We start from the raw sequence: 23,486 nt of genomic DNA on the forward strand, positions 1-23,486 counted from the left end.
GGAAAACCCTACACAGACTTCACTACAGACTTTAGCAGACTGGTTTAGAAATAATGTAATAGCCAGAAATATGCCTGCCCTGCCCTAATAAAGAAATATTTGGTTAACTGCGAGTGAATCCCGTTTGCAACCGTAGAGACGCAGGACAAATTAAACATTCTGGTTTTCTCCGAGTGCAAAGATGATAGACAGACATCATTTGGACAAAATATAGAGTATTAACCTCCGTTGCTCAGCCAAATGCCTTCCTGTTACGTCCTGTTATCACGGAGTTACAGGCGATAAACGATTTTTGATGGTCACAAGTTTACTTCATTAGGGACTGTTCGTTATTTATTTAAGGGGCTACCGGAGGAGTTTTGGGAGCATTAGTCCAAAAAGACGTGACCCTCCCTCGCCAGCAATACATTTTTCTATGACCCTCCAAAGTGATAATGAAAAAATCACTGTCAACTTTTTCCGGGTTTATCGCATACTGTATTTTAACGTTTTCACATATTTGGCCATAAGCCGTTTATCATAGGCTATCACGAAACCAAACTACAAAGGCGAACACTTTAACAGGGGGAATTAATTGGGCATGAATCATGCTGAACGCTATTTCGCTACCTTAGAATAATAAGGTTCTATCTGCGTTTTGAGTAGGTAGGCCTACAACCGGGACGATTGAAACGGGGACGAATGAAACACTCCGGTTTTCTCCGAGTGCAACGATGATAGAGTCACCATTTGGACAAAACATGGAGCATATTAACCTCCGTTGCTCAGCCAAATGCCTTCCTGTTACGTCCTGGTATCACGGAGTTAAGCGATAAGCGATTTTTGATGGTCACAAGTTTACTTCATTAGCGGTTTATTTTTTTGGATTATTAAAGAGTGTTTTTCATTTAAAGGTTTGACTTCGTGCTTATTCAGTAGAGCATTTAGTGCTCTCCCCAATCCCAGACGTTCACATTGCATGTTTGTTTGTAATGGATGCAACCGCGAGATAGGCCATGCGTTTGAAAATGAGTTGTTAACAGAACCAACATATAGCCCAGCAGCAATCTAGGGACTGATCGTTATTTATTGAAGGGGCCACCGGAGGAATTTTGAGTGCTTCAGTTGGAAGTTGCATGACCCTCTCTTGCCTGCTAGAAATTATTCAATGACCCTCCGACAGAATTGTTAAAAAAGACATGACCCTCCCCTGCCAATTGTCTTCTACACTTTGTGATATCGTTCTTAAATCAATCTTTCCCGTGAGCTTGCATGCTACCAGTCCTTCCTTTTCAAATCTGTTGCGCCTGTTTGCACAATTTGACAAATAATCGTATGTGATTAATAGTATGACAAATAATCCCTGTGCACGGGGACCGAGACAATGCATGCCAACTTTTTCCGTGTTTATCACATATTTTAACTTTCCCCGCTGTCTTGCCATTTTAATGTTTTCCCGTAGAATATCCCATATTTTAATACTCTCATAACAGCCCTGCCATCGGGCCTGTCTCTGTGTTGCCCTGTTGCTACCCCTTGCCCTTCCAACGAAACAGATGTCTTCAAATCATCGTTTTCCTTGCTTGAAGGCGAACTTAGAGTGATGTTAACCTATTTAAGTTTAACGGCGCGATTGTCGTGAGAGCACGATTCATTGGCGCTTGCATGTTCGGCCTTATGTCTACGTGCGCACCTGAGGCTACTCAGCTGCAAGATAAATAATTTCCCCTGTTTGTATGTTCACTGCAAGTTGGCCTACCATAACTTACCAACTCTGCACTGTAGACTGGCTATTTATATTTTTCTGTGAAATAAGCAAATGTATTTGTTCAACTTTATGAAGCAGAATTACGCATAGGGTACTTGGAACATAATACATTTGACAAAGGACAGATGAATGTTGCTAGTGACAAAATATAAACTTTCAGTGTTTTACGATGTCTTTGTCATGGGGAAGTGTTTTTCCCCATGCATTTATTCTAGGTTACTGTCAGTGACTGCCGTGAGAGAAGCGGGTTCTGTGTTTCGTTCACGTCAGTGACTGACGCGAGAGAAGCGGGGTCTGTGTTGTGTTGTGTTGCGTTAATTTATTTTCATTGGGCATACCGTGCCGTGCCGTCCACAGCTCTTCAGTTCTGACAAAGCCAAAATTACTCCTTTTGAAACAATGAGTGCAGGAAGCGCGTTTGTATGGTTATATTGCTTGACGGGGGGGGGGGGGGGTGTCCCAAGCAGCTTTCAGCCATAAGGCTACTTTGAGAACATTTCAATTCACCCGACACTAATATTCAAAATGTTGAAAACTATTTCGGCATAGCCTATAAAGCAGTTTAATTAAATAGAATGTTAGTTGTAAACAAACGAGCTACTTGGTGAGGCTTGGTCTCACAGATGCGCTCGTGCCTTAGATGGCAGGAAAAATCTTCACGATAGGCCTATTAACTAACCACCTGATTCACGTTGGCTGGGGGGAAGGGGGCCATCAGACAATTGTGCCCAGTTAATCCGGCCCTTCCCCCAAAAAATCACACCTTCCCACCTCTGACAGCTTAAAAGAAGTCAAGAGGACTCCTTACTCACAGACCTATTCACAAACCTGCGGTTTTGAAATCCTATGCAGCTACAGGAGCTTCCAATCGCGAGGAAGCAATTTTGCATTGTAGGCATAACTCACATGCAATAACGCCGCCAACAACAACCAAAACTAGGCTAATCATTGTCAACATGTAAATTAAATGTAACATTATTGTGAATCAAATTAAAATGTTCTCTTTTGCAAACGTAGGCATAGTAACAGAATAATTTAATAATGTTACAAAGATACTACATCAATCCGTATGTTTCATTGGGCTACTAGGCTATTTGTTTTGCCTTGATTCATTTAGGCTAGGCCTTTTTATTCAGGGGCCGTATTCACAAAGAATTTTAAGGCTAAAAGTAGCTCCTAACTGGCGAATTTAGGAGCAACTCCTAAAAATAATGGGCGTATCACTCCTAACTTTAGGACTCCTAATTTTTTCACAAAAAGTAATTCACGAAGCATTTTAGACCTAAAAGTAGCACCTAAGTCTGGGACAGCTTAAGTCGAGAGGACTCCTAACTCACTAAGACCTATTCATAAACAGCTTTTTTGTGGCATTTTACGTTGCGATGTTTTGAAATAGCTTATGCGCAACAGGAGCTTCCAATCGCGAGGGAACAATTTTGCATTCATAAAAGGGATGCAATAACGCCACCAACAACAACCAAAACTACTCATTGTTAACATGTAAATGAAATGTAACGTTTCATTGTGAATCAAATTAAAATGTTCTCCTCTTTGCAAACGTAGCCTAGGGATATGGTGACAGATTAATTAATTTAATAATGTTGCAAAGGTAGGCTACTGCATCAATCCATAGGCCTATGTTTCATTAGGCTACTACACTATTTGTTTTGCCTTACTCTTTATTCATTTAGGCTAGGCCTTTTTATTCAGTTATTAATCATCTTCCGTCCTTCGCACTACTTGTGTAGCGCACGCATTCTCCGACCTGTCACCTGTCAGTCATCATCGGAAGAGAGGTGTTTGGAATTCCCGCGTTACAATCGTCAGCCAATCTAGGTGGTCACTTCAGTCAAGCTCGTGCATGAGTAATGACGTCATCCATAGCCATGAAGACTCACTCCTAGTTTAGGAGTTGTCTGAAAGGCTTTGTGAATAACTTTTAAGAGAAAACTCCAATCTAAAATCTTTAAGTGCGATTTAGGAGAAGCCTACTCCTAGTAGTAAGATAAAAACCTTTGTGAACAGCCTACGGCCCCAGTTATTCATCATCTTCCGTCCTTGTGTAGCGCACGCATTCTGAGACCTGTCACTCATCATCGTAAGGGAGGTGTTTGGAATCATGCCCGCGTTACAATCATCAGCCAATCAGCCAATCAAGGTGGTCACGCTTGCCCATTTACCCAAAATAATGGTCGAATATTACTGATGATCATTGTTATTTAAGAACATGCAGTGTGCGTAGGGTACCAAAAACATCTTGCTCGTAAAAAAGCATCATAGCGCACATTCTGGCGGGTCTGTTATTTACTGTAGGCTGCGCAAACCACATGCCTTTATTTTGGGCAAGCCTGCATTCATTCCTTCATTCAACCTTTATTTATTCTCGGAGGGTCATTGAGGGAAGCCCTCATTTTCAATGAAGCCGAAATTACAGAAGCGAAGCAAAGCGCTCCACAAACAAGACAACATTCAAGGCCTTCTGTTGAAGAATTTTATATAAAGCCTGCGCTGACAGTAATCCTCCTGCCCCTGATAGGCCTACCACAGCTGTGGATAGTGTGGAATGTTCAAGTAATAACACAATCCAATGTGTGTCTCAATTGTCCCCCGCTGACCACCTCACACATTTCTCTAGATTTTGCAACGAACTTACATGACACAATGCCATAAAATATGCCAGTTTTAGGACACAGGATAATGTTTGTAATGATACCAGGTAGGCCAGGTATTGTCGAAGGTGCATGGTGAAGTGAAATTCTTACTTTGGAAAACAAACATTTGCCGATATCATCGCCGATCATCAGAATATTGCAACAGATTCTGTGTTCTGGACTGTAGGTAACTTGTTAAGCCAGTGGTTCTCAAACTTTTATTTCATTCCCCACTTTGATCAAGGGACATGACTGATGATAGTGATTTATTGTTTTTAACGATCTCTATGCTACTCACAAAAATGTAGGCATGGGGACATGATTAAGTAGGTTATCCAACTGTCGTGTGTTAAATTATTGTGATTATGAGCCAGTGGTTTTCAAACATTATGCGTGACTCGGACATCTAACTAAATGCAACAGGCTCATATCGTCCTCGCATTCGCAAAATGAGGACCTGTGTTTTGTCAAATTGCAAATAGCTATTCGTTTTAACTATTTTTTTTTATGATAGTAGCCTACAAAAAGCACTTCATACTATCTTAATCTTGGAATATGGGGAGGGAAGTGGCGCGTCTGCAGTCAGCCAAATATGAATGTAATTCTGCGGCATAAAGCAGATGTAATTGTTTATTGTACAGAAAAATAAAAATGACATGTCAAGCAGTCAATTGACTGCATTGCAGTCAAGAAGTAGGGCAAATTAATTTACGAAACCAAAACGTGGGTCATAGTTGTCTAAGCCTCTATTGCGTAGCCTGTTAAAAACGTCGCCAGATAGTATTAAATCGGCAACAACATTGTTTTCTGCAGAAGCCTACCCAAGGCTACAGATTAATTCTGAACAGTTATTTCTCTACTGGCTCAATTATCACACCACTGTTTTGATTTGCGTAGTTGCGTTAACCCCAACACTGACAATAATGTAGACAGCAAATTTCGATTTCGATTTTCGTGTAGTCAAGCCTTAAGCCATACCCAAGTAGCCTAAATCGAGGTAATGTTTAATTATGCATGATTTATTTTGTTATTGAATTCGTAGGCTGGGATTACTCTCGGCAACAATTATGTAAGCGACGGCAGGCAGAGCGATGTACAGTGGCAGAGCGACGCACAGTGGCTGAAAGTGGTACTAAAGCTTCACGCATGTCCTTAAACGATTTCTGTGCTGGCTTTTGTGGTGCTGTTAAACTCCTTAGCAGGTTGTAGGTCTTTGCACCCATTACACTTAGCAACACCGCCACTTTGCGGCCGTTTTCAATACGGTTAGCAAGGCAATATTGTTCCAGTCTCTCAATATAGGCCTAAGTGTCCCAATCCTCCACACTACTATCAAATGCATCCACTCCTCCGATAGAAACAGCCATGATTTTGTTTTAATTTCAGTCTCTTTTCCTCTCCTTGTTTACTTGTAAGTTACTCACGTCGTTGTTCCACTCGCTCCACTCGTTTCACCGTTGCAGAGGGTGAGCTATCTTGCTAGCAGCAAGTAAACAGACGGAAAACTTCCATTAAAGCTTCCACACACGCGATGTCTTCCTTAAAATGTTCGTCGCCAATTCTGTTGTGTATTGCACTTTCACTATATACATCAATTAAACACCGGAGTAAAGTTAACCATAGTCTTTACTGGATTTGAGACATGTTACATTGCATTTGTTACTCTGCCGAAGGTCTACTGCTCTAGTTCAGTGTATCAATGCGCCGCTCAGTACTACCTCAAAGTATCATGCGCATAACATAAAAGTAGTTCCCATAACCAGTATTTATGTGAACATAACAATTAGTAATATATAACTATCAGTATCACTTATAATAAAGTTGGTTAAGCTTAATTAATATATTAGTAGTATAGAAGATTGATCATCACATCATCACAATGGCGGACGTTGCAGATCGTGGCTCGGTAGCTCCTGGCTTTAAGCACTGGCCTCGAGAAAAACCACTGACGGCCAAGTTATCGTCGAGGATGAGTTCCTCAATTTCCTTACGGTTAAAATTAAAACAATGAACCAGGACGTTTGTAGCCTCAAACACATTCAACTCCGAGTGGATTGAGTCCTCCAAAAAGGTACTGTTCGAACTTTGTCCTGATACCAAACAACGGTGCGTGGGCTTTAAAGGCAACCAGAAGGACGCTAACAATATCAAAAGCTGTTTAAAACTGCTGAATGAGTGTGGAGACAAAATCCCCCAGTTCGTCTCCCACTACCTGGACGAGCTGCCACCGGTGACATTTAATAACCTGGATGTCTCAAGCCTGCTCAGCAAGATGGAGCGGCTACACAGTGAGATCTCCACGCTAAGGCATGCAATTAAACTTCACAGGCAGATGTCGGCGAGACCCTGCATTCTGTGACTGCGACCATAGGCCACAGAGTTGATGCTGTTGAACGCCGGCTGGAATCGAGAAGCAGAGGAGGTCTGGCTATCTCGGCTGGGGAGAATAGAGAGGAGCTGGCTAATAGCGCCCCTGGCTCTCCTGCGGGGCCCACCTGTGTCCGCGTTCCTGCATTACCTCGCACGAAGTTGACTTCGGGCGACGTGAGCGCCTGTGCCGAGGCAGGTGCAGGGAGTGGGACTATGCGGGTATGCCCGACTCCTGGAGGGATTGTAGATAATTCGCCGAAATGGAGCCGTGTGGTGAAAATGGGCCGGGCTCGGAGGAATTATGCCGAGGGTCAGTTCACCTCGTGTGCTGGGAAACCTGAACGGAAGGTGTCTGAGCCTATTGTCGGTACTGGTGCGCAAGGGAATATAAGAGTGATTCGAACGAAATTGGTAAATGTTTTTGCCACTAAATTCTCACCAGACCTTGATGCAGAGACTCTGTCTGAATAGGCTACTTGAGTGGCCAACTTGGCCGCAGCGTCAACTGTGAACGCATTGTCACTGTGCAGGCAACAGATACAGCTCGTTTAAAGTGTCCGCAGAGTGCAATGAAGTGAATGAAATGTACAATACAGAACTCTGGCCGGAAGGCTCTGTTGTGAGGCGATATTATGAACCATGTAAAGCGGACGGGTCGGGGGCTAGCACAACTAGGCCTCTCTCTGATTCACGGAGTGCAAGAGTAGGCCTATACTGATTGGGGCTGCGGCCACAATGCCCAAATAAACTTTATGCGGGTTGGGTCCTAAAATTGTCGTGGGCTACACCTGGGCAACAACACAGGAGACAAAGCCTGACGTGCTGTAGTTAACAACCTGTTGCAAAGTTGTGACATTTTATGTTTGCAAGAAACGTTTTTATCTAAACAGGACTTATGAAAATTGAACTCTTTTAATGACCACTTCCATGGGGCTGGTGAGTCCACTACTGACCTATCAATGGGAATAGTGAGAGGAAGAATAGTAGGGGGAGTGGCCATCATTTGGCACAAAAAGTTGGACACTGTGATAAATGTCATTAGACTTGAAGCTGACTGGTGTATTGCTGTACAGATAAGAATGAATAACAAACAGTTTACCATCCTCAATGTGTACACACCATATGAGTCACAACAAAATGAAGATGAATATTTGAATAGACTTGCCTTCATAAATTATTTTATTTCTGACAATCTGTCCACAAGTGTATATGTAGTGGGTGACATAAATGCTGACCTGTCAGACAAAGGTTCCTTGTTTGCCAAGCACATGCTGCAGTTTTGTGATGATGATAATCTTGTACTATCCAGCCAAAAGCTCCTACCTGCAGAGAGCTACTCTTTCATAAGTAAGGCCTGGCATTCTACATCATGGCTTGACCACTGTATTAGCACTGCTGATGCTCATGCTAGTTTAAGATCAATGGAGATTGTTTATGAAGCAGCCATGTCTGATCATGTCCCTGTGGTTATGGTACTTGATTGTGATAGTCTCCCTGAAATGTCGCAAGAAGTTAATAGTGATTATAAGGCTAAGCTGGACTGGTCTAAGCTAACCAATGAAGATGTGCTGTTATACTATGGTAGAACTGATGGTCTTCTAAGGGATGTATCTACCCAGAGATGCAATTTTGTGCTCTGATATGAATTGTAATGATAGTTCACACTGTAAGAACCTCTGTGCTATGTATAATTGTATTGCAGGAGCTGTGTACGAGGCCAGTAGTCCATGCTTTACTTACTCTAATAAAAGACAGAGCATCAAGCCATGGTGGAACAAGTATGTGGGTGCTTATCATGCTGAAGCCAAGAATGCATATAAGGCCTGGGTCCTGGCAGGGTAGGCCCAGAGAGGGGCCTGTCCTGGACCACAAAAAGCTTACCAACGCGAGGTATAAATATGCAGTTCGTTATATCAGCAAAAATGAGCAATTAATGAGAGCAGACTCTATGACTGAGAAGCTTCTTGGTAACGATGTTACTGGCTTCTGGAAGGAGGTGAGAGCACTGAACATATTCAGTGCTCTCACTGAACATATTCAGTACATCGTTACCATGTACAGTTGAAGGAGTTTCTGTAACCGACAAGATAGCTGAGCTGTGGAAGCAACACTACTCTGAGCTATTCAATTGTGTAAAAAGTGATCTCTACAAAGTGGCCAATGTTGCCAACAGTGACACAGTGGGAATCACATGTAGAGAGGTGCAACAAGCAATTACACAGCTAGCTGATAACAAAGCAAGTGGCTTAGATCAAATCACTGCAGAGCACCTCAAGTTTGCAAGTCCGAGGGCTGCAGCTCTTCTTGCAATCTGCTTCACAGGCTTTATGACTCATGGTCTATTGCCGCACTCCATGTTGTCTGTTACCTTGGTCAAGGACAAAGCAGGCAAGGTGGGGAGCTTGGATAACTATAGACCAATTGCTTTAGCCAGTGTGTCATCCAAAGTCCTGGAAAGAATTTTACTAGATAAACTAAGCTCTTATATTGATACCACAGACAACCAGTTTGGCTTCAAGGCTAAACATGGCACTGACCTATGTATTTATGCCCTGAAGGAAGTGGTAGAAAAGTATAGAAGACAGAATTCTTCAGTTTTAATTTGTTTTATTGATGCATCAAAGGCTTTTGATCGAGTCAATCATTTTAAGTTGTTCACTAAGCTCAGTCAAAGAGGTGTGCCCAATAGCATAATTAGGATCCTGGCATATTGGTATGCTAACCAGAGCATGCAGGTCAAATGGGGGAATGCAGTCTCTACACCATTTGGCGTGGGTAATGGGGTTCATCAGGGGTTTTACTCTCACCCGCCCTTTTTAACATTTATATGAATGATCTATCTGACCAACTAAGAACCAGTAACACAGGATGCATGGTTGGCAACACCCTGATAAACCACCTTATGTATGCAGATGATTTAGTGATCTTTTCTCCTAGCAGTGCTGGGTTTCAAGAGATGCTGAACATATTTACTGAGTATGGTGTTAAATTTGATGTTAAATACAATAGTAAAAAGAGTGTTGTTCTGATCTGCAAAACCAAAAGAAGATAAGGATTTAATCTTTTCATCCTTTCACCTGGCAGGGCAAGCTTTAACTGTTGGGCATAAAACTGAATATCTAGGACACATCATCACAGACCAAATGTGTGATGATCTCACATCTATAGGCAGCGCCGCATGTTATATGCACATGCTAACATGCTGGTTAGGAAATTTCACTGGTGCTCAGATAAAGTTAAAATAAGCCTGTTCAAAGCATACTGTACTCCTCTATACACTGCCCATTTATGGACCAAGTTTAAAAAGTCAAGCATCCAGAAGCTCCAGATTGCCTATAATGATGGGTTGCGTATACTGCTTAAAAAAAACCCAGGTGGAGCAGTGCAAGTGAATTATTTTGTAGGGTAGGAGTCAACACATTCCATGCACTGTTGAGAAACCTAATGTACAAATTAATTTGCAGATTAAATGGTTCATGTAACCTTATCATTATGCTGTTCACCCATGTGGAAACACTGGTATCATTGCCTTTTTTAATTGTCCTGTTGTTGTCTTTGTATTTGCTGTTATTGGTATTGGTATGTGTATTTATTGGACCATGAGTCTGGAAATAAAAGTTGATTGATTGATAGATAGGCTGTATAGCTATCAGTGCGGGGCCCCTTATAATAAAGTTGGTTAAGCTTAATTAATATATTAGTAATATATAACTATCAGTATAGGGGACCCTTATAATAAAGTTGGTTAAGCTTTATTAATATATTAGTAATATATAACTATTAGTCAGACGGTGAAGGGACTGAGACCAAAACTGGCTTATCACATTTATTCCTTTAGGGAAAGTTCAAACAAAATATGCCTTCAGGCACTGGCATACATAAAACAGCATCTGCACAAGCAAAATAAAAAGAAGTAGTTGAATGGGCTATATTACATGCATCATTCCTATACCATCACTGTCAGCCCTACTAGCAAGGACATGGAATGTCCAGGTGCACAGAATGACAGTTAATTAATATTCTGAGACTCACTAAACATTCACAGACGTACGGAGGTAATGCATAAACATAATGCTAAACTAAATGTACATTAATTTCCTGCTAGACTAAATTGCACTTTCCATGCACACTAAACTAAACTACACTGAATGCATGGAAAGTTGCTAGCGGAGTTTACAGCCAGTCACGTAAGACTCAGTGTGTATGAACTCGTGGTCATAATGAAAACATTAATAAACATTCTCTAAGTTGCTAGAATTGCACCCAAATCCTAACAATACATGTAAAGTAATATAACACAGGTGGTATCGAAGTTTTCAACTTAAACATCATAGCGAACAGCGAAAATCACATACAAACACTAAACTACATTTCTAACTCTGTTACACCAACCTCCCCTGAATTTCACCAAATTCGAGCAGCAACCAAATAGTACTTCCAAAGGCAAAAAGTACACTACTTTCAAACACTAGACAGAGGGTCACCAATTACAGGACAGCCAACCACAAAGGTATCTAATAAGGATGAAGTGGAAGAAGAGGTGCGCAAACTCTCACACAACTGGGGCCTTGTACACCCCACAAGACCATAAACCATAAATTCCATAAATTCTCCATAAAGCTAATCAGAAAAGCTAGATAAATAATATGTAATTAACTTTTATATTAACATATAGTTTGTAAATAAACATTTAACATTTAAATGATGTAAGAAATAACTGTTAATTAGTGCCAAAAAGACATAGTTAACTATTAACAAATATTAATACAATATTAGTTAATAGATTTGTTAAAACATTAACATACAGATTTTATGCAAACAACTAATATTTAATTAATGATGAAAAAACTATTAACTTGTGCCAAATAGATATTTTAGTCTTGACAATTAACACAATTAACAAATATTAACAAAGGGTTAGGTTGTTACTAGTTTGCTATTTATTATGGCACCTTATTATGGAGTGTTACCATTTTTTCAAATCATGCTACCATACACAGCAAAGCTGTCTAATACTACTACTACTACTACTACTAATAATAATAATAATGATAATAATAATTGTTGTTGTTGTTGTTGTGTTAATATTAATATTAACATTAACATTATTATTAGTAGGATTACTGTATATGGTATGCACAGACCTATTTCTTCTGGCCAATCTTTTTGCATGTCTAACACACATTGAAATGAGGGGCTATAGTTGCATGGCTGCATTTGATAGACGTCAGCAATACCTACAAACCTCTCTCACAGCATCTCAGGCATGTTTCCTACAGTTGGATGCCCACATCATGCATCCGTGACCCCACCAAAGGCTGCACAGCACAACTAGCCTGCAGTCACATGACAGAAGCAATCACACCGGAGGGAAAGGTCTAAACAGTCTCCCTCCCTCACCAGGTCACAGCCTGGTGAAGTCATCAGAGAAGATGTCAGTCATCATTTGTCCCGCAACTGCAATTTGTCATCTGTAATTGTAGCCTATGGCCCTGAGCAAAAGCCTTTGCAGTATAAGCAGTGTATACTACAGGCATGCTATAAGGTTCATGGTTGCCTTTCACTGCCCTGTGTTACACTGTGCTTCTGCTCAGCTACGCTGTTATAGGTGGACAGAGATGGGAATATGGAGGAGAAATATTACCATGGACTATCGTATTTTACAAGACAACGGGAGACAATGGGGGTGCATTAGTGCCTATGGCATGGGCACATCTGGAAAGGCACAATAAATGCTCAATGATATATACAGGTTTTGAGTGGACGTATGGAATAATGTATTTTCTGCTCAATGCATTTAAAATTACAGTTGTATGATGGTTAAAACCAGCAACCCGAATGCATTGATAATTTTTAATTTGAACACAAATAATTCATTCAATACATCCAACCACATCCAACCATCTTTAACCACAGGTTGAGAGCTGTAGTTCGAATTATACAACTTAAGTTCCAACTATGGTTTTGGGAAACACTTCTGTCGCAACTGCATAGTTCCAACCATATAAATAGCTGATGTACCGGTACCAACTATCCTTTTGGGAAAATGTTGTATTCATCACCTACTTTTGGACTGCTGTATATGAAAAAGTCATCAGGATAGTGATTTTTTATCACTAAAATTTCACAGAAGGCAGGCAAGGTTTTTTTCTGAACTTGCTTGAGGAAAAGCAACTGTGCATCTCCCTTGAGCCAATAGGACCTTGTAATGATCATTCCTCATCACTTAGTCAGGTCTGAGACTTGGGGAGAAAGAATTCAATGGTTGAGTGAGCAGCCAATGGCTACCAGGCAGGAATGGTTCCACAGTGCGGTCTGGGCCATTAGTCACTCTGGACTAATCTATTTGGCTCATTCTCAAAGGAATGCATGGATACAGAGACGTTTGTTCATCCTCCTACTATCACTCACACACACACACACACACACACACACACACACACAGACACACACACACACACACAGAGGTTAACCTGTCACAGATTGACCTCTGTGGTTTTGAGGACAGATTTCACCAGTGAGGAGTGTCTGTGGATCCTCTGCTCCCCTGGGTGAGGTCAAAAGAGGGGCTCAAACTCATGGATCAGGGTGTCCATTGACTGCCCAATGACTCTCCCTCTGCAACCCTCTTGATGAGAGTCCAAAGTTCATTTGTGTCTGCTGCAGGGCTAAAACTGTTTATGACCATGATGGTCCTCCATATTGTTTACTGTAAGACCTTGAGATATGTGTGCATTGTACATTATGCGACTATATGTCAGTAGAGTTCTTATAGTTAGTATTATATCACTATATAAATACCGGTAATATTGATATGTAAAATGCTGAGTGTCCTAATTTTCCATGCTTTAAAGCAATTTAATATTTTTTTAATGAAAAGAAATGCTGGCTATCAGGGCCGTTTCAAGGAATTTGGGGGCCCCAAACAAAATGGACATGGAGCCCCCCCCACCGCACACAAAGCCTACAGGAACCACCGCATAGCCATACAGTTTAAGTTCACCCACACTTTATATAAATAAAAAATGTTGACAGTGCAAATACTGCTGTTGCATATATATACTGTGCATTCGTTTTGAACATTTTGAACATTTGCAAAAACACCACCGTACCATAAAATCCAATGTCAGCTTCTTCCTCATGAATGGAGGATGAAGTTGATGGTGTACCTGGGAAAATGATTGAAAAAAAATCTGAAATTACCTATGAAGTACGTTTGACCATTTCACTGTTAGCATATCGGAAAAGGTCATTAACAGCTCAGCTCAGTGAGAGAAATTCGTCTATCGTGTAATCTTCCATATTCATCGCCATTAGAACTCTTAGAGAAAGCCCACCTGTCAGTGTCAGCCTAGTAGCAGAGAACTTGGTAGTCACGCTGGTGTATTGCCGGAAGTTGAGGGTTTACAGATGCTGCGTGATGTCTTTGAGCCTGGCAGCGGTGCTTTGCCGGTGCTATGCCCGAAAATAGTTCCAAATCTAAATTGGTCTAGTAAATCCCTTCGTGTTAATTTGCATTGATATTTGTACTCGATGTGAATGTACAGGTTACGAGAAATAAATGTGTGTAAACATCTGTAGATGACTCAGAAATGACATCGGAAGACAAGGAGTGAATAGCAAGAGGCAAGCCGAAGGCTGCTGACAAGGGCCCGACGCTATTGAAGCAATTTACAAAAGATTCACTGAACAAAAATGCTGATGTGGTACATGAAAATTTAGCTAAAAATGTGGAGAATGCAATGCAATCAAGCATTTTGGACGATATATTGTCACAAGCTGGCAGAATAGGCAACGGCAACAGGCCGATGTGCGTTTTATTTGGAGACTGTTTTGCGAGACAGAGACTGAGTTTGCTGCTGATATTCTGGGGATAGGCTACAACATAGCCCATGTAACTTTCTGTTGCCATGGCGCCGCCGCGTTCGGACGCCTTTTTGGTTGCTCTGCCTACTTTGTGCTTATATTTACTCTTTTACCTTGTATTAACCCCTAATTTTTTGCACTTTTCCACTGCACTGATTACGTATGATGGCGTTACACTCAGAAACATCAGAAATGAATTGCCTTTTTTGTTTCGGGATGTTTTAATCGACGATTCTACCTGGCCGACTGAGATTCTCCGAGAGGCATCAGGGAACCATGGAGACGCATCTCGGCGCAGAAGGAAAAAACACCGAGGAAAACGACGTAACAGATTGAGGAATAGAGCTCATAGGCCTCCACTGCCTAGCATTCTTCTAGCCAATGTCCAGTCTCTTGTGAACAAGATGGATGAACTAAGAGCGAGGATACAGTTTCAAAGAGACATCAGGGACTGTAACATTCTATGCTTTACTGAGACATGGCTAACTGAACTTGTACCGGACTGTGCCATCACTCCGGTGGAGTTTTTCTCTGCTGCTCACTCTGAAAGGACTGAGGAATCTGGAAAATCGAAAGGTGGCGGTGTTTGCATCATGACGAACAGCAAGTGGTGTGATCCTAGAAATGTCACCGTTCTCTCAAAGTCCTGCTCGCCTCATCTAGAACATCTAGCGATCGTCTGTCGACCCTTCTACCTGCCCCGTGAGTTTACTTCGGTAATATTCAACGCTGTCTACATTCCTCCACAAGTCAACACAGATGCTGCGGTTTCAGAATTGCAAGAAGTGTTAAATAGACAACAACACACGCACCCTGAAGCTGCGCTTATTAGGGGTTTGCACGGCGTGTCATCAGATCTGGACGTCGCCATATTGGAGATACTCGCCTCATTAGAAAGCATTAGGCACTGAAGTAAATCCCAAACATCGTCAAGGAAAATGGTTAATTATTGTCGTGTTTTAGGTTGTACCAATAGGTCCGACTGAGAAAAACATCTGGTGTAGGTATCGACTTCCAAAAGTTATTAAAAAACCAGGGAGAAAGGAGAGTAATCAGAATAATCAGAATTATCAGAGGAAGGGGGGCGCTTGTGGTTGAACTTGGTACTTCGTCTCCCTCACCCAACTCATATGGATCTGCGCTGCCAATAAACTGTAATTTCTCGAAATATCGCGCATTTTCCTGTGGTCCAAGTCCTGTCCTATATGCCTTTGCATCTTAGACGCATTTTGATGAGCTTTTCTGCTGTTTAGACACGGCTACAATCACGTAAGATATCCAAAGTGCATAATACTCCATTGTACTTCATTCACTGAGTATCGCCAATATGGCCGCGCGTGCTGGGTTACCATGGTTACCGGCCAGAACGTGACGTCCGTGCAAACCCCTAATTGTGGCCGGTGATTTCAATCAAGTACATCTGAACCGGTCCATGCATGCCTGAATTTATTCAACACATTCACTTCCCTACACGTGGTGACAACACACTGGATCACTGCTACACACAGTTCAAGAACAGTTACAAAGCTAAGTCTCTACCAGCTTTCGGAAAATCAGATCATGCCGCTGTCTTCCTACTGCCTATGTACAAGCAGAGAAGTCAGACGGACCCCCCAGTGACGAAGGAGGTCAAGCGCTGGACTGACCAATCGGAAGCCAGGCTACAGGACGCCCTTATCAACGTTGACTGGGAGACGTTCAAGACTGCTGACAGTTTACGGAAGTATCATTGAGTTACATCAATATGCTAACTGATTCCATCATCCCAACTGTAAAGATCCGAAGCTTCCCTAACCAGAAGCCATGGGTGGATAGAGAAGTGAGAATGGCATTAAAGACACGCACCATGACTTATAATGCTGGGCTTATTTCAGGGGATATGACGGATTACAAAGCAGCATCTTATAGTTTACGCAGAGCTATTAAAGATGCTAAGCGGCGCTATAGAGACAAAGTTGAAGCTGATTTCTTGGAGGGTGATCCAGCACGAGTGTGGAAAGGACTCCGACCCATCACTGGCTTTGAAAGAAAGTCCCCTCCTATGATGAATGTGAGTAAAGCCCTCCCTGATGAACTTAATGCTTTTTATGCTCGCTTTGACATGAAAAACACAGACTATCTTGCACTAGCTGCAGCATGTGAAGCAAATGAGGATGCACCTTTCTGTGTCTCTGAGGTCGATGTGAGCAATGCCTTTAGGAGGGTTTGCTGGACCGGATGGAATTTCTAACAGGGTTTTGAAATCTGCGCTGCGCTGCTCAGTTAGCTCCTGTGTTCACTTATATCTTTAACACATCATTGGCTCAAGAGACAGTTCCTACTTGCCTCAAGCAGTCTGTTATTGTTCCAGTACCGAAAAACAAAAGTCCATCATGTCTGAATGACTACCGCCCAGTAGCCCTGATGTCTACAGTGATGAAGTGTTTTGAGAAGCTTGTGAAAAACATTATCTGCTCATCCCTCCCTGCCTCCTTCGACCCCCTCCAATTTGCTTACAGAGCCAACAGGTCTACAGAGGATGCCATCTCAAACCTCATGCACACCACCTTAACTCACCTGGAGGAGGGGAATGGGAATTATGTGAGGATGCTGTTCATTGACTTTAGTTCAGCATTCAACACGATAGTACCTCTCACCTTGGTCACAAAGATGAAGGCCTTAGGACTGAACACCACCCTGTGTCACTGGATATTTGACTTCCTCACCAACCGTTCACAAGTGGTTAGAGTGGGGGGTCTGACATCTGACTCATTAACCATCAGCACTGGTGCTCCCCAAGGCTGTGTTTTGAGTCCACTGCTGTACAACATCTACACACATGACTGCAAAGCCAACAGTAGTCATACCTCCATCATCAAGTTTGCAGATGACACAGTGATCTTGGGCCTGATTAGTAACAACAATGAACAGCTCTACTTGGATCAGGTTGATGAGGTGGCACAGTGGTGTCAATCTAACAGCTTGACACTGAATATCACTAAAACCAAGGAAATGGTAGTGGATTACAGAAGGCAGCAGCAGAACTACAGTGACACCCCACTAATGATCAGCGGGCAATCTGTAGAGAGAGTCACAAGTTTTAAATACCTTGGAGTCCACATTACTGAAGACTTAACATGGACTGTTAACACTCAATATGTTCTGAAGAAATTCAGACAACGACTCTACTTCCTTCGTCAGCTAAGGAAATTCAAAGTTTCTACATCCATCATGAAGGCCTTCTACACTTCAGCGGTTGAGAGTGTTCTAACTGGTAGCATCATCACCTGGTATGGGAACTCCACAGTTAGAGATTGTAGTACTCTGCAGAGAGTAGTGCGCTCAGCTGAACGTACTATAAGAACTCAACTCCCTGCTCTACAAGATATCTATTCCAGAAGAGTACTCCTAAGAGCCCAAAAGATTCTGAAGGACTCTTCTCATCCTAACAATGGATTATTCCTACCGCTGAAATCAAGAAGACGCCTATGTAGTCACAAAGCCAGAACTGAGAGACTCAGGAGAAGTTTTTATCCCCAGGCCATCCGAACTCTGAACTCACACTATACTGACTTTGCACACATTCACTCCTCAGCACTCTCAAACATTTCCCAACTCTGAACTCACACTATACTGACTTTGCACTCATTCACTCCTCAGCACTCATGACCCCCCCCCCCACACACACACACCTACATGACTTTTAGCACTTTTACATCCCTCTCCCTACACACACACACACACACACATATCTGACTTTCTCCAACTTTTGCACATCTCCATAGAACTTTTTATTTATTATTTTTGATTTCTCCTCCATCTATCTACCCATGTCCTTGATTGCCTAGCCTTTCTGCCCCCACCCCCCACCCCACCCCCATTCCCAACACACACACAAAAAAAACACACACACTTACATCATCACTGTCATCACCTCACATATATACAGCAAACTGCTTGCTACAGTAAGCCTCCTGAACATACTTGCTGCACACTGCACCCCCCCCCCCCCCTCCCTACATACACAGCACATTGTCTTCAGGATCTTCTCCAACACACATCCTCTACATACTTACAGCACACTGCCCTCACCTACCCACACACACACTACACACACACACACACACAGTCACTGCTCCACTCCCCTCCCGCCCACACACACATCTTCACTGTCATCACTCACATACATCATACATACAGTACTCTTCTTGCAATAGTAAGTCCCTTCACCATACTTGCAGTACACCCCCCCCCCTCTCCCCTACATACACAGCACATTGTCTCATGAGGAAGCTTCTCCAACACACATATTGCACACTGCCCTCTCCCCACATACACAGCACACTATCCCATCTCCCCTGTCATCCCCCCAACACACACACCAAGACCCCTGGCAGTTGGGTTAGCCCCTTGAGCCGTGGATCTGCCCAAGGTTTCTTCCTTGGTAAGGGAGTTTTTCCGTGCCCCTGTTGCTCTTGGGTGCTCCTTGTTGGTGCCCCCCGCCCAATCCCAATCCTCCCCCACCTTTCTTATGCAGCCCTTGCCACTTAATCTACTAAACCCTTTCTACTGCACTTTTTACCCCCCCCCCCCCCATAAATGCACAAATAGGCTGACACCAGACATAATTTCACTGCATTTCTTACTTCCAGTAACTATATGCATGTGACAATAAACTTCCTTGTATCCTTGTATCCTTGAAGTTACGACTTTAGCCTTTTAATATATTTGCTGCATTGGATCAGTCTTTCTAGAACAGGCAAGGGCTTTCTAGCCTCACGTCAGCAGCGCTGCATCACCCATATAGCTACATTAAAACAACCAGCGGATGGTGGGCGGGTGCGGTTTTGAAAATTGGTCAAAAAACTTTGGTGCTGATGGATGGCTGATGGATGATAAGTTTTGCTATGCAGTTATGGTTGAAATAATAGCCCATCAGCGCATCTCTAGTGTGTGTGCCTCTCTCTCGCTCAGAGGGGAGGGGGAGGATGAGGGGTCGATCAAACATGGATTCTAAACTCTGTGGTGGATAGGATCTACAATTAGGTGTTAATATTACTAATACTAATATTAAAATAAGCTAGGTCGAAGTAGCCTACTCCCAGTGCTATTGCGCCACACATTGTAGTTCTCCTATTTATTTGCTTGGAAAATCGCCACGTTTCATGTTGTGTGACCGTAGACTTTTTTATCAACTACTCGTGCAACTTTATTTAAGTCAGGAAAACGGGATGTTTTTGATTAGCCTACTTCTACGTCTGGCTACGTCTGAGCCCGCTAGCATAGCAACATGCTAACACAGTCGCGCCGCGCACCAGAGCGTTTGAGTGCACGTACCGACACGGGAGAGGTATGACAACTCGTGAAAGTTAAGGTAAGAACATATATTACTACTGACGTTGGGTGGCGTGTTCCTTTAAGGTGTGTTGCTAAAGCAGCCATAATGAAATGAAGGTGTCATTGTTTGGATACTTCACACACACATGCTTTTTAATCTCACAGACTACAACTACCAAGCTGGAATCAAAGCACATCGATTCCCCTCTCACACCCTGCACGCACTTAAAACAAATAAACAGGCGTCTCAGTCTCACGCATGTATAGGCAAAACTGTATCAGACCGGTGTAACGTTGGTAAATCTTCCATTGCACAGAATGATTTTTGTAGCACGTGCAACAAATGACAGTCGAAAGATACAATTACAGTGCTGCTATCAATTTGCTTGGTATAACCGCATTTATAGTTTTCTACAAATGCAATCAATCAAATTGGCCTCCATCACTCAACCAACGCTAACGGTAACATTATTGTAGCTAGGTCCTTATTGATATTATAAGACTAACGTACCTGCAGTAAAAACCAAGCATGTCCGCTAAACATTCTCAGATTTATTTCGGCTTCAAGAAGAAATGGGAATAACATTTCATGTGAACATCGTCCTATCCTTATTAGACGTTCTCTGCGGTAAACTACAGTCCTTGTAGGAAGCGTCCATTGTTTTTCCAACCCACTTTTAACTTTCAACAAAATTACATCTCACTGTAACGATGCGCCATCTAGTGGACAAACGACTACGTATCGCTAATACTGGAAATGCAGCCATGATGATGATGATGAATATTTGGCTTTCTTTTAATCCTACTGAATTTGTAATTATGTATCGGCCGTTCTAATACCGATAGTATATGCGTGCCTGTGTGTGTGTGCATGTGTATACTGTATGTGTGCACCGCCATCTACAGGCCAATGAGTTTAGTCACTAAATGTACACATATCCTAAATTGTTTTAGAACCCCCATGGATAAAATTCTACGAAACTTGGCATACCCCCAGAGAATGCCAGGTCAATCATACACATAAAATTTGGTGCAGTTCTGAAAATCTTAATTGAAGATAGGCGCGATTAAAGCAGAATGATATTGCATTTTCATTTTTTACCGGGGGGGTGCAAATCACAAATGAGTGATTATGGGCCAGGTTGATGTGGGCCCTTGAGACCAACATACCATAAAAGATTCTTCATCCTCAGTGCCACGGTTCAGGTAGTTATTTAGGAAAAACTGCTTTTTTTGTGGTTCGGGGGGCCCAGCACGGGGGGGGGGGGGTGGCCCCCGGGGACGAAACAAATTTTTTCCGTAAAAGTCTAGAGTGGGGCTACATACTCACCAAATTTCAGGTGCACCGGTGTTTCGGTGTCCCGGGTATCATTGACCAAAAATTCAGGAAGAACTTTGACAATCATTATATGACCGCTTCGCTGTCATAATAAGAAGTATATCGACTCGAACAATTGATATTGAGATAACAATAGCACATTTCTGAAATGTGAGTTCACTCATGTAGATATGTAAGCATTTTGATAATGGCATTTGATTTTTTTGCCTAGTTAATTAATTAAAGCAATTAGCACAGCATCAATAATTGCACGTACAAATGGTGATTTGAAAACATGCCATCTTAATTGTGTCTGATGTTATCTGTGTGTCTGTTTATCATTACAGATCACCATTGGCAACAAATGCATTTACCTTCCCTCCACAACCTCCTCTCCTAATGTGCACCCCCACCCCACTACGTCTCTCTCTCTTATACTTACCCAGTCTCATCACACTGCCGTGGTCAAAAGAAAGCTCTCTTGACAATGACACTGTATTACACATGTCTCTGGACTGATGCATGATGACTCTGTGCAGTGTATATCTCTTGGGTGAATATTGTAGGTTTGTGTGGTTGTGTTGAAGTATAAAGCATAGTGAGGGGCCAGATGCTAAAAGGACTTTGCCTGATGTATCACATCGGAAGCCAAACATAACACAGCATTTTATAACAAAGAAGCAAATGCCAAAACAGACATGATTTATTGCAGCTCATTTGCAACATCTGCAAGAAACTTTTCATAATTTCATCACTCAGCACAACACATGAGTTAATCTATTGTTCAGTTCACTTTTTTCTGTAGACTTGGATATAGTTTGTATTGCATGCCTGTACTTTCTTGGTATTGCAATGGCAGTGACACTCATGTCTCTGCAGGAGAAACAAAGACAGCCCTCCCATTAATGTCTCTGTGTTAAGCAGACAGAGGCCAAGACCGAGACATCAGAGCCGTAGCCCGAGCCCGAGCGGAGACGAGGCGAAGAGATGAGGAGGAGATGAGAGTGAAGAGCTGCAGGCCCTTGTCTCTGTTATTTCCTCCTCATCTGATTGTCTTCTTCAGTTCCTCAGTTCAACCGAGACAGACCATGCGGGCACTGGGACTGCCGCTCCATCACAGTGATTATGGCTCCGTGGCTTTGTTGTCAGTGTGCGTGTGTGTGTGTGTGTGTGTGTGTGTGTGTGTGTGTGTGTGTTTGTGAAGCATTTTATGGAGAATTCCAGCAAATTCAGTACAAAAACTTTTTCCAAAAACAATTGAACAATTTACAAAGTAGTTGTAGAAAAACTAATTCCCCATTTTTAATGAGGAGTGAGCACTGAAAGCTGTTAAACTAATGCTGACTGTAGTGCTGGTGCAGCAGATGGACTACTGGCTCTCTGCATTTATTAATGAGGCAGATCATATCACACCTGTAGTGCCGCAAGTCTGTTCGCCTGCTTCGCTGCTCATCGCAATTGTTGATGATATTTTCCCAGCCTACTCAAACAGCGTGAAAGACAATCATTTCTAAACAGAGACAAGGTTCAAGAAGCTGTCAGATTTCACACTGTAAATACCCGTCCTTGGTGGTTTTCTTTGGATAACAGACAAATAGATAACTAACAGTGTTCCATAGGGGCAGGCAGGGATCATATTTAGCTCATTGCTGATCTGACCAAAACAGTGAATATTTCTTTAAACTGTGGACAATCCAATCAAGCTATACTAAATTTCATACATGACTAAGGAAGACATGAAGCAGTGAAGTGCTTTGTAGATGTGTGTCCCTCAAACATGGTGACAGACATGCTTCCTACAGACATATTGATATTTTGTGGCTCAGAATACAGTATTTAAAAAATAAATGAACAAAATAACACACATGAATGATTATGTGTATAATATGTAATGTGTATTATATGGTATGTGAAGTATGGGTAATGGCATATTCTTTCTTGTTGTTGTGGACTTGCTTGATAACCCCAGTGAAAGGCTCATGGAGGCTGCTCTGCTGCTGATGTGTTTGCCCACTAAGGTTATTTGTTGATGATGTGGTTTTTGATGGTAAATAGGCTTGGTTGTTGCATGGCTGCTGAGGGAAATCCCCTACCTATAGCACAAGGAATAACACCTTTCCTGTGTACATCTGAAGTTAATGACATTCCCCTTATCTCATCTCATTGGCTTGAACTGGTAAAAGGCACCATGCTCAGCTGTAATATGAATGTGGAGTAT

The 23,486-nt window shown here is 42.2% G+C and overlaps 1 protein-coding gene across 1 annotated transcript in view; it reads right to left on the reverse strand.

Annotated features, from left to right (window-relative positions):
- The window catches only part of cngb1a (cyclic nucleotide gated channel subunit beta 1a), a 52,583-nt gene extending 46,627 nt beyond the window's left edge, over positions 1-5,956 (reverse strand). The window contains exon 1 of the mRNA XM_042060859.1: positions 5,823-5,956. The gene's annotated coding sequence lies outside the window, so the exon portion shown is untranslated. The remainder of the gene's footprint in view (positions 1-5,822) is intronic.
- Positions 5,957-23,486: the final 17,530 nt, after the last annotated feature.

The sequence above is a fragment of the Alosa sapidissima genome, chromosome 14 (assembly GCF_018492685.1).
Source record: "Alosa sapidissima isolate fAloSap1 chromosome 14, fAloSap1.pri, whole genome shotgun sequence".
NCBI lineage: Eukaryota > Metazoa > Chordata > Actinopteri > Clupeiformes > Clupeidae > Alosa > Alosa sapidissima.